This window comes from Acinonyx jubatus, chromosome X (genome assembly GCF_027475565.1).
Source record: "Acinonyx jubatus isolate Ajub_Pintada_27869175 chromosome X, VMU_Ajub_asm_v1.0, whole genome shotgun sequence".
NCBI lineage: Eukaryota > Metazoa > Chordata > Mammalia > Carnivora > Felidae > Acinonyx > Acinonyx jubatus.
Window position 1 is genome coordinate 743,960 of NC_069389.1, and position 12,445 is coordinate 756,404.

Consider the following 12,445-nt stretch of genomic DNA (forward strand, 5'->3'; position numbering starts at 1 on the left):
TGGAAACAGAAATGCGGAGTATTTCCCAGCATGCAATGAGCAGCAGACTCCCTCAATCATAAGCGGAAAGGCGGCGGTATTGAAAAAAAAAAAAAAGAAAAGCCCGTGTACCTCCGGATGGAATGTGAGGCTGTGATGTCTGTGGGATTCGCGTTTTATGGGACGGAATGTTTGATATTAAAAGTGAGACAGCCGTGGATGGAATGCTCGCTGCCCGGGGTGGGGAATGTGCTTGTAAAACTCTGCATGTGCGAGTGCGCTTTGGGTTCAAGCACAGGAACCCCGTCCCCCGGGGGCCCCAGGTGCCCCAAGCCAAGCCCACACCCTTGTTTGCTCCAGGAGCCCACAGCTGGACAAGCCGGTAATAGGGCGAAATGCGGGGGGGGCGAGGAAAAATCGCCCCCCCAAGATGGCAGCTGCAGATCGGGCTTCTGGGTCACCAAGCGCATCACGGGGCTGGACAGTCGGCGGGCTGTTGCCCTAGAAACAGAGGTTCGCTGTTTGCCCCATTCCTGGGACCGAGCATTTCAGCGAATGTCCTACGTCTTAAGGGGCATGACGTGTCTTTCGTTACGTGAACCGGTGACGTCTGGGAATCCCTTGAGACAGAGGCTGGAGGCCGAGGGAACAGACCCTGTGACCGGAGGTCCCACCCTGACCAATGGCCACTCAACTTTTTCTTAAGTTTATCTATTTTATTTTGAGAAACAGACAGTGAGAATGGTGAAGAGAACAGACAGACAGACAGAGAGAGAGAGTCCCGGGCAGGCTCACAACTGTCAGCACAGAGCCTGATGCGGGGCTCGAACTCACAAACCGTGAGATGCTGACTTGAGCCGCAATCAAGAGTCAGACGCTGAACCGACTGAGCCCCCCAGACGCCCCTTGATGGCCAATGACTTAACCCACCGTGCGTCTGACGGGGAGGCAGAGCGTTCCGTGTCCAGGAAATAAGGACCCGGAGACACAGGGGCCGTGCCCGTCCAGCTGGACGTGGGAGCCACTGCTCTGGACGTAGATGGGTGGGGCTGAGGGGCACGTCCTGGGGGCGCCACTCGCCCACGGGCTGGTACCCAGCCTCACCAGCATGGACTACAATCACCGGGGAACTGAGAACGGGACTGCCTCACACAACGCACATTCAGTCTGACTTTACATGTCCTCAATCCCATCCAAGGATCTGGGGCTGTAAGACTTTGCTTGAGTGGCTCTAACAAATAGCCCAGGAGTCTGAGATCCAGGCAGGGCTGAGGCTGGGGGTCTGAAGTCCAGGAGGGGCTGAAGCTGGGAGTCTGAGATCCAGCCAGGGCCGAAGCTGGGAATCTGATGTCCAGGCTGGGCCGAGGCTGGGAGTCTGAGATCCAGGCAGGGCTGAGGCTGGGGGTCTGAGATACAGGCACGGCTGAGGGTGGGGGTCTGAGATCCAGGCAGGGCTGAGGCTGGGGGTCTGAGATCCAGGCAGGGCTGAGGCTGGGGGTCTGAGATCCAGGCAGGGCTGAGGCTGGGGGTCTGAGGTTCAGACAGGACTGAGGCTGGGGGTCTGAGATCCAGGCAGGGCTGAGGTTGGGAGTCTGAGATCCAGGCAGGGCTGAGGCTGGGGGTCTGAGATCCAGGCAGAGCTGAGGCTGGGAGGCTGAGATCCAGGAGTGGCTGAGGCTGGGGGTCTGAGATCCAGGCAAGGCCAAGGCTGGGGATCTAATATCCAAGCAGGCCCAAGGCTTGGGTCTGAGGTCCAGGCAGGGCAGAGGCTGGGAGCTGGATCCAAGCAGGGCTGATCCTGTGGTCTGAGATCCAGGCAGGGCCTCTGAGATCCAGGCGGGGCCAAAGCCAGGAGTCTGAAACCCTGGCTGGTCCGGGAGTTTGAGGTCCAGGCTGGGCCGAGGCTGGGGGTCTGAGATCCAGGCAGAGCTGAGGCTGGGAGGCTGAGGTCCAGGACGGGCTGAGCTTGGGGGTCTGAGGTCTGGGTAGGGCTGAGTTTGGGGGTCTGAGATCCAGATGGGGCTGAGTCTGTGGGTCTGAGGTCCAGGCAGGGTTGAGGCTGGGAGTCTGAGATCCAGGAGGGGCTGAGGCTGGGGGTCTGAGGTCCAGGAGGGGCTGAGGCTGGGGGTCTGAGATCCAGGCAGGGCTAAGGCTGGGAGACTGAGATCCAGGCAGGGCCGAGGCTGGGGGTCTGAGATCCAGGCAGGACTGAGGCTGGGGGTCTGAGGTCCAGGAGGGGCTGAGTTTAGGGGTCTGAGATCCATGCAGGGCTGACGCTGGGAGTCTGAGATCCAGGCAGGGCCAATGCTGGGGGTCTGACGTCCAGGAGGGGCTGAGCTTGGGGGTCTGAGGTCCAGGAGGGGCTGAGCCTGGGAGTCTGAGATCCAGGAGGGGCTGAGGCTGGGGGTCTAATATCCAAGCAGGGCCAAGGCTTGGGGTCTGAGGTCCAGGCAGGGCTGAGGTTGGGAGTCTGAGATCAGGAGGGGCTGAGGCTTGGGGTCTGACATCCAGGCAGGGCTGAGGCTGGGAGTCTGAGATCCAGGCAGGGTCGAGGCTGGGGGTCTGAGATCCAGGCAGGGCCGAGGCTGGGAGTCTGAGATCCAGGCAGGGCTGAGGCTGAAGACTGAGATCCAGGTAGGGCTGGAGGCTGGAAATTGAGATCCAGGCAAGGCCGAGGCTGGGGGTCTGAGATCCTGGAAGGCCCAAGGCTGGGAGTCTCAGATGGAGGCAGGTCTAAGGCTGGGGGTCTGAGACCCAGGCAAGGCCGAGGCTTGGAGGCTGACAATCAGCCAGGGCCAAGGCCAAGAGTCTGAGATCCACGCAGGGCTGAGGCTGGGAGACTGAGATCCAGGCAGGGCTGAGGCTGGGAGACTGAGATCCAGGCAGGGCCGAGGCTGGGGGTCTGAGGTCCAGGAGGGGCTGAGCTTGGGGGTCTGAGATCCAGGCAGGGCTGAGGCTGGGGGTCTGAGATCCAGGCACGGCTGAGGGTGGGGGTCTGAGATCCAGGCAGGGCTGAGGCTGGGGGTCTGAGATCCAGGCAGGGCTGAGGCTGGGGGTCTGAGATCCAGGCAGGGCTGCGGCTGGGGGTCTGAGGTTCAGACAGGACTGAGGCTGGGGGTCTGAGATCCAGGCAGGACTGAGGCTGGGGTCTGAGGTCCAGGAGGGGCTGAGCTTGGGGGTCTGAGATCCAGGCAGGGCTGAGGCTGGGGGTCTGAGGTTCAGACAGGACTGAGGCTGGGGGTCTGAGATCCAGGCAGGACTGAGGCTGGGGTCTGAGGTCCAGGAGGGGCTGAGCTTGGGGGTCTGAGATCCAGGCAGGGCTGAGGCTGGGGGTCTGAGGTTCAGACAGGACTGAGGCTGGGGGTCTGAGATCCAGGCAGGACTGAGGCTGGGGTCTGAGGTCCAGGAGGGGCTGAGCTTGGGGGTCTGAGATCCAGGCAGGGCTGAGGCTGGGGGTCTGAGGTTCAGACAGGACTGAGGCTGGGGGTCTGAGATCCAGGCAGGACTGAGGCTGGGGTCTGAGGTCCAGGAGGGGCTGAGCTTGGGGGTCTGAGATCCAGGCAGGACTGAGGCTGGGGTCTGAGGTCCAGGAGGGGCTGAGCTTTGGGGTCTGAGATCCAGGCAGGACTGAGGCTGGGGTCTGAGGTCCAGGAGGGGCTGAGCTTGGGGGTCTGAGATCCAGGCAGGACTGAGGCTGGGGTCTGAGGTCCAGGAGGGGCTGAGCTTGGGGGTGTGAGGTCCAGGTGGGGCGGAGTCTCGTTGCTCCTGACCCCTCTCCTGGGCCTGTAGCTCCCGCCTTGTCCTGTGTCCTCTCTTGGGTGTCCCTGTGCTCATGTCTGTGTTCTGGTCCCGCGTTTTAAGGACCCCAGTCCTACGGGATCGGGGAGCCCAGCCTTCTGACCTCGTTGTTCTCATCGACAGTCTGAAGGTTGGGGCACCAACACGCAAATTTGGGGAGGGCAGGACTGAGCCCACATACGACAGGGGCGCTTACACGACCCCTTTCCTCAGAGACTCGGGGACGCGGGCACAGAGAGCGCGCCATCGCTCAGGTCCTGTCACAGGGACCACTCAGGAGCCGCTCGCGTCCCGGACGCGAATCGCCATGTGATTCCTGGCACAAGACGCAACGCGAGCCGCGCGCTCGCGAGATGAAACCCAGCTCCTAAGCGGCGGATCTCGGGGCTGGGGTCCCCCTGGACCCGCGGAGCTGCCTGCGTTAGCAGGGTCCTGTGATCAGCGAGTGATCGGTCCGGGCGGGCCGGGCGGCTGGCGTGATCAAACGGCCCTGCCGCCGTGTTGACAGGTGAGGCGCGCCCTGGCCCGCGTGCGTCCCCGCAGGTTACCTCAGCAGCAGGCGGGGCGGAGCCGAGCCGGCTGGGAGGCGGTTGCCAGGGCAACCGGAGGAGCCCGTCAGCCACTCGGGGACCAGCTCTCGGGATGCTCGCGGAGGCCCATACTAATCAGCGGCCGCGGGGGCCGCGCGGGCCAGGTGTCCGGAGCGACGCGCGCGGACCGGCCGCCCGTCACACGCCGGGGGACGGCCGGTCCCGGCTGCCGTGAGCCCCGGGTGCCCCGGGGGGCCAGGAGGAGGGGAGCTGGCTTCTGTTCGGATGCGGTCCGGTTTCGACCACGTTCCGAGCTTTCCGGGAGACGCTGAAATGGGGGCGCGGGTGCCTGGGGTCCCGGGGAGCTGTCAGCTCGTAGCAGCTGGTTCCCTGCCCCGGGGGCCTCCCTGCAGGGCGACCCTCGGAGCTCGCCCGCCCCCTGTTCCTCGGGCCTCCCCGCAGAGGAACCTGCGCCCTGGCCCCCCGTTCCTCGGGCCTCCCCGCAGAGGAGCCTGCGCCCTGCCCGCCCCCCCCCCCCCCGTTCCTCGGGCCTCCCCGCGGTCCAGCAAACACACACCTGTGCCTGCTCCCCGACGCGTGTTCCCGCTGGGGAAGGTCCATCCTGTCCTGTCCAGCTTAGGCGGCCCAGAGAGACGACGGGTCCCGTCCTGCGTATCCGTGTCCCTGTGTCGCCATCTCTCACTCTCTATGTGGCCATAGCCACATCCCACGGGCTCTGTCTGCACAGCCCTGACACATGCTGGGTCAGTTGCTTGAACCCCGGCGTCTACACCACCCACACGCAAACGCCCTTGAGGTGCGGAATCTGAGAAGGGCAGGACGCGGGGGGGGGGGGGGGGGGGGGGCTCAGTCGGCTCAGGTCGCGATCTCACGGTTAGTGGGTTCGAACCCCGCCTCTGGGTCTGTGCTCACAGCTCAGAGCCTGGTTGGGATCCCCTCTCTCCCTCTCTCTGCCCCTCCCCTCAAAAATAAATTAACATTTTTTTTAAAAAAACGGCTTAAACACTTTGCAGCTGGAGAAAGACAGTCAGCCCCCCAGAAGCCCCCCACGCCCCCCCCGGGTGATGCCGGGAACCCCAAATAAACCCAGCACGCGTGTAAATTCCTTTGCCAGCATCTCGGTCCTTCGCGCGAAAGGGAACGGGCAGCTGGGATCTTTAGCGCCCGTCTTCTGCCTCCACCGATACGTCTGCAATAATCGATGATCATGATTATTGATTTTATTACCCTCACGGCAGCAATCCACCACACGCACCCAGGACCCCAGGGTCATGGTCAGCCGGGTTCTTCCCCGTGCGCATGCGCGGACCTATCTCAGTGCGCCTGGAGGCACAGGACCCCGAGGGGTGCCCGCCTGGGGAGCACTAGGACGGGTCCTCCCTGCAGCCCTTTCCTCAGGGGACATGTTTCTCTGGATTTTCTTCTTCCCTCTTGGGAGGTATTGTAACCCATCTTCCAACTTTCCCGGCTTTTCTTCAGGCATTTCTCGCCTTGCTACACAAGACACAGAGCTGAGGGGCAGCACAAAGGCGAGCACTGGTGGGTGGTCCTGGGAGTCCGTCTCCAGCACTGAGTCAGGGACTTTCAGGACCTGTGCCCTTTCCAAGGGGACCTTTAGGTCGCGTGTGCTCTCCAAGGGGACCTTCGGGACCCGTGAGCTTTCCAACGGGACCTTCAGGGGCCATGCCCTTTCCAAGGGGACCTTCAGGGCCCATGAGCTCTCCAAAGGGACCTTTAGGGCCCATGCCCTTTCCAAGGAGATCTTCGGGACCTGTGCCCTTTCCAAGGGGACTTCGGGGCCCGTGAGCTTTCCAAAGGGACCTTCAGGGACCATGCCCTTTCTAAGGGGACCTTCGGGCCCGTGCCCTTTCCAAGGGGACCTTTGGGTCGTGTCTGCTCTCCAAAGGGACCTTCAGGGCCCATGCCCTTTCCAAGGGGACCTTCGGGGCCCATGCCCTTTCCAAGGGGACCTTCGGGGGCCATGCCCTTTCTAAGGGGACCTTCGGGCCCGTGCCCTTTCCAAGGGGACCTTTGGGTCGTGTCTGCTCTCCAAAGGGATCTTCAGGGCCCGTGCCCTTTCCAAGGGGACCTTCGGGACCCGTGAGCTTTCCAAAGGGACCTTCAGGGGCCATGCCCTTTCCAAGGGGAGCTTCAGGGCCCGTGAGCTCTCCAAAGGGAACTTCAGGGGCCATGCCCTTTCCAAGGGGACCTTCGGGCCGTGCCCTTTCCAAGGGGACCTTTGGGTCGTGTCTGCTCTCCAAAGGGACCTTCAGGGCCCGTGCCCTTTCCAAGGGGAACTTCGGGGCCCATGCCCTTTCCAAGGGGACCTTCGGGGCCTGTGAGCTCTCCAAAGGGACCTTCGGGGCCTGTGCCCTTTCCAAGGGGACCTTCAGGGCCCGTGAGCTCTCCAAAGGGACCTTCGGGGCCTGTGCCTTTTCCAAGGGGACCTTCGGGGCCTGTGAGCTCTCCAAAGGGACCTTCAGGGCCCGTGCCCTTTCCAAGGGACCTTCGGAGCCTGTGTGCTCTCGAAGGGGAACTTTGGGACCTGTGCCCTCTCCAAGGGGACCTTTGGGACCTCTGCCTTTTCCAAGGGGAACTTCGGGGCCGTGTGCTCTCCAAGGGAAACTTCAGGGCCCGTGCCCTTTCCAAGGGGGGCCCCTCATGCACGTTGCCTTTGCTTGTGTGCAGAGGGCACTCGGGGAAGGTGACTCCCAGCTCTCTGGGTGCAGCTTACCAGCTCGCACCCTCTAATTACCCGGGGTTAATCTCCAGGCGGAGCCTGGGAGGACCAGTAATCTATGGAGATGTAAGCTAATTACTTAATCACTTGCATTTGTAAATCACATTATTGGAAAAGAAATTACTCCGGTGATCGAATTACAGATATCTATCCGCTAATAGCTCTGATTAACTGGTGATGTTAATCTGTCATTTTGAAAGCTAATATTAACAGCATCAATCTCACTGGAAACATAAGCAGTTTATGCGAAATAGAACTTGGGTCTATTTCAGGTGCAAGGCGGTGACGTGCTGGGTCTGGGGTGCTGTATGGGTGGGTCACGTGGGCCGGTTAAACCTTTGTGGGTGTCCAAAGCCTGGGGGGTGACACCAGACGGGGACATGTGCCTTTTGACCAGCACCACGAAGGTAGACAGACACAAGAGGACAGATGATTACCAGAAAGTTCCAAAGGTTGCAGAAAAAAGGATCCCCCCCAGCAGCATCAAGAGAGACCCACAGTGTTTACCAAGGATTTCTTCTCCATGACAACGTGTCACCCGATGTTCCAAGGAATGAAGCATCTATGGGCCAGCAGCTGGGTGACGTTGGTTTCCACTCTAGCAACATAAATTCTCTTGTCTTAACGCACATCAAGTCACGGTAAAGAAAAAGGAATTTTGGGGGCGCCTGGGTGGCTCAGTCCACGTAGGGCAGGTCATGATCTCACGACTTGTGAGTTGGGACTCTGTCCCTCTCTCCCTCTGCCCCTCCCCCACTCGTGCGTGCTCTCTCTCTAAAAAACAAAAGAATGGGGCGCCTGGGTGGCTCGGTCGGTTGAGCGTCCGACTTCGGCTCAGGTCACGATTTCACAGTCTGTGAGTTCGAGCCCCACGTTGGGCTCTGTGCTGACAGCTCAGAGCCTGGAGCCTGTTTCAGATTCTGTGTCTCCCTCTCTCTGACCCTGCCCCGTTCATGCTTTGTCTCTCTCTGTCTCAAAAATAAATAAATGTTAAAAAAAAATTAAAAAAAAAATAAAAAACAAAAGAAAAAGAAAAGGAATACAGATAGAATATGTAGATATTACCTATACAAACATTATATATTATATACATAGAAATAGAAGTGTTATATATGTTATGTTTATAATATATAAGTATAATATATAATATATAAAATTATAATATATATTATAAGCATAATATATATTTACACCATATTATAATTATATATTATATTATATATTATATATTGGATATTGTATATTGTATGTTATATGTTATATGTTATGTATTATAAGCATTATATATATTTACACCATATTGTCTTTATCCATTGCTTGGTCAACGGACATCTACATTGTTGATGTACGTAATTTTATAAACAATTACTTTTTTAAAAAAATCACAAGACATCTGGCCAAGAAATGCCAGGTGCCACGGATTTCAGAGGCCACCACACGTCCCACGATAAACACTGCCTCACAGCACATCCTTAATGCCAGTAAACGTGATCAAGCCACATACCTTAAAGAGCCACAGTTGCATTTCTGGGAAGCTACCCGAGTCCCGGAAAGCTCACGCGAGGACATTACTGCGGCGTGTCTTGTGAGACCCGGAGCGTGGACACAGCCACCCCGGTTGATGATTTGTGTTCATGCTTCCCTAGTTGACTCACGGATACGGGTCTGAGGAGACACCCGCCCGCCCTTCTTAACATGTGTCGTTGGCCGTCTCTGGTGATTTTTGGAGAGTTCCTCGCAAAGGCCACGGGTTCCTTTCCAGCTGTCTCCTCCCCCTGGAGCCCACGCCTGACACGGGGGGTGGTGAATAGGGAATTGGCCACCTGTCTGTGCCTCACCAGGCAACATCTGTTGGGGAGTAGCGAATATCCTTTCTTCCTATTTAATTTTTAATCTTCTTCTCTCTAGGATGTTGGCAGTAAGAGAGAAGAGTGTACCCGAGTTAGCTTTGTAAAAATGTGCATCTCTGAGAATCTGATCCTGTGTCTCACGGCCTCTTGTAGAGACGGAAGGCACTGCGACAGCGTTAAAACCCAGCTGGTAAGTGTGGAGATGTTGGTAGGAGCCCTTCAGTGGAAACGTGTTAGGAACAGCAAGACGTGAGCCCTTGTAACTCTCCAAGGAAGGTATCACGGAGGGCCATGGGTTGAGCCACGTTGCCTCCTGCCCAGTGGGACCTTATTTGCAGGTGGGACCTTCACAGATGTCGTCAAGTTAAGACGAGGTCACTAGGTTGGGTCTGAATCCAACGGGGCTCCTGTCCTTACAAGAAGACGAGACCAGAACACAAGCATGTGACCACAGGGGCAGAGATGTGTGTGACGCGTCCACATGCCCAAGAACACCAATGATCACCAGTGGCCACCAGAAGCTGGAGAAAAGCCTTGAGCAGACACTCCCCTGGAGAGACCAGAAGGAGTCACCCGGGGTGACGCCTTGATTTCAAACTTTTGGTCTCCAGAACTATGGGAGAATGAATTCCTGTCATCGGAAGCCCCCTGGTCTGCGGAAATGACGTACCCGGACACAGAGGCTTGTATTGTCAATCGACAGGCTCTTACCGCGTGGCTCCCATCATCCGTGGGGGGTTAGGAGTCTAACAACTGGGAGTAGAAAAGGAGGTGCCCCCAGAGCATTGTGTCTGACCCTCCCCCACCCATAGAACTGCTGAGGCACACCTGCTGTCTTCAGCCACTACCCCTGAAAAGCTCAGTATTGGTCACCCTGTGTAGGACCAGGGGAAAGAAAGAGAAACCCTTCTATTTTCATTGGCTCTTGGTGACCGAAACCCTGCCAAGAACACAAAACACCAGGTTGCCTGAAATGTGAGGTTTTCCCATCCGAAGCTCTTAGCACGGTTCACCCTTCTCCCAATTTCTCACTGACCTCTGCGTCTGCCCTGGTCTTTCCTCAGCCTCCCGGTGCCCCCATGTTCAAGTTCACTAACCTCCAGCAGAAAGATCAGCCCGTCGGTGGATTCCCTCACTGGTTCTCGTCAGTACCATGACCGCATAAGCTGCTGGTGTGCGCGAAGCTCTGTGGGAAAGACAGGATTTTGCTGCTGTTTCGTAAATTTATAAGTATCCGTTCGCCGGGGAACAGGTCTGCCTTGGGTTCAACCATACTGTAACAGGTCAGGTTGCTGATTTCATGTTGGCTCAACCAAGCTCATGGTCCTTGCGATAATGAGATGTATAAAATGCCATAACATGTTTTAACACGAGTGTGTGCCCACATGGGAAATGTAAAAGAAAATGGAGACGATTCAGGGTGTGTTAGAGGTTCTGAAAGAGCAAAGTAGACTTCAAAAGGACTTGGTTATACAGTAAAACCTTGGATTTCGAGCGTTCTCCAAGATGAGCAAACATGTCTAACAAATTTTAACTTGATAAGCGAGCAATGTCTTGCTTTACGAGGGGTACGTGACACTGAACATCACACGATCACAACTGACCTGATGGTTCTTTTCTTTTTTTAATGTTTTATTTATTTTTGACACAGAGAGAGACAGAGCATGAGCAGGGGAGGGGCAGAGAGAGAGACACACAGAATCGGAAGCAGGCTCCAGGCTCCGAGCTGTCAGCACAGAGCCTGATGCAGGGGTTGAACTCATGAGCCGCGAGATCATGACCTGAGCTGAAGTCGGACGCTTCACCGACTGAGCTACCCAGGCGCCCCTGAGCCAATGGTTCTTGAAATGTGCTTTCATAGACAAGTGCTTTGGATTACACACATGCGTCCGGAACAAATTTTGCTTGCAAACCAAGGTTTTAGCATATTCTCATTTTTTTTCTGTTGATAAATTTGCTGTTGCAGGAATCGAGTGTGTTCTAGAGGGGGAATCAGTATGTTCTTCCTACTGACTTTATAAACCGGGACAACAGTTGTATGGATTTTTTTGCATCTCTCTGAGAATTGGCTAATTGTTCGTTTTACTCCGAAACATTCATTCAATTCAATGGCAACCTCAAAGCACATTAAACACACAAAGTTTAATAATTCCACTTTGGCTCTCTTCCTTTTTTTTTTTTTTTTTTTTCTAAGTAGAATGTTCTCTGTCGGGGCTGGAGAGGATCATTTTTCTCATCGCCCAAAGATATTCTGACGTTTCTGAGAGAGATAAGTTAGCTTTGCCATTATCCCCTGATATCTGGTAAATTTGTTAATGCGTTTTTTTTAATAACGTCGACTTTCCACTCTGTCTCATAACTTTGTAAATGGGTCCCAGAGCATCCTTGGCGTTTCCTTAGAGAAAGGAATTTCACTTTGATTAAGTTGTAAGGTCTTATCTCTTTCCTCTTCCCGAGTACCTGATGCTCTGAAGCACGTTTTTCAACCTATTTCCACCGCATGCGCAAAGTGGTCACTGAGTGCTAACGTTTTACACTCAATCAAAAAAGAAAAAATCAGCCTATGTAAAAATTCAGAGTGTGTGTTGAATGAATCATTCATACTTCTGATTCCAATGTGAAGGGAACGTGGCCAACGTGCAGACATGGCTCCTTACATGTCTAGTCCACACTTACAGCTGGATGTTTAGACGCTTACCGAGGACTCTGGAGTTTTCTGTAATGCCCACGTGGGTTCTCCCAGCCCTTGGGGAGCATATTCTGTGGTGTCTCCTGATGATGCAATGAAGGTAAATCACGGTCCCACGGAGACCTAGAAGCTGCCGTGTCCACATGACGCTTACTCCTCCAGAATTCACAGGGAGGGCATGTGCCTGATCCAACCTAATACGGTCATCAGAGTCCCTTTCTTTTGACCCCGAGCTAGGACACGATTACCACCTCTAGGATGCTTGCAAGGTCCCATGTTGCAGAACGGACTTCCGACTGAAGACAACTCTACACAGGCAATCCTTTGCAACCCGTTTAGGCAAACGTTCTCATCCTCAAAGGTGAGCATGTCCCCAGTTTGTGGTAACGTCAGACCCAGAACTTGGAGCGGTTCATCGGTGTGCTTTCTCCACGGGTATTAAGCAACAGCTCACAAGAGAGGTTGACTCCACGTTGACCAAAGTGGTTCGGAAGCTGTCTTAGGAAATCAACTTTCAAAGGGTAGAGTGTGCTCAGCTCACAACGTTCCTGGTTTCTGCTGTCTCCCCAAGAAGATGGCAGCTGTATAATTCCGTGCATCCTGTTTTTCCTGGTCTTCCCCACCCATGTTTCATGCCATCTGAAACACATCCCTTGTCTTGTGCCTACATCACTCCAGTCTCTGCCCCATGTTCACATGACCACGTTTTCATTGTGGCTCGTCATCATTATCATCGTCTCTTCATGCATGTGTGTGCTGCGATGTGTCCTTCTAAGACCACTAATTATATTGGTTTAGGACTCATTTTAGCCTGAGTACACCTGCAAAGACCCTACTT

At 55.7% G+C, this 12,445-nt stretch overlaps 1 long non-coding RNA gene across 1 annotated transcript; it reads left to right on the forward strand.

The window, feature by feature from the left end:
- Positions 1-8,974: 8,974 nt before the first annotated feature.
- LOC113597167 (uncharacterized) lies at positions 8,975-11,072 on the forward strand. The gene is made up of 2 exons (XR_003418026.2): positions 8,975-9,108; positions 9,983-11,072. It is a non-coding gene; the product is annotated as an uncharacterized LOC113597167 (long non-coding RNA).
- The last annotated feature ends 1,373 nt before the right edge of the window (positions 11,073-12,445 follow it).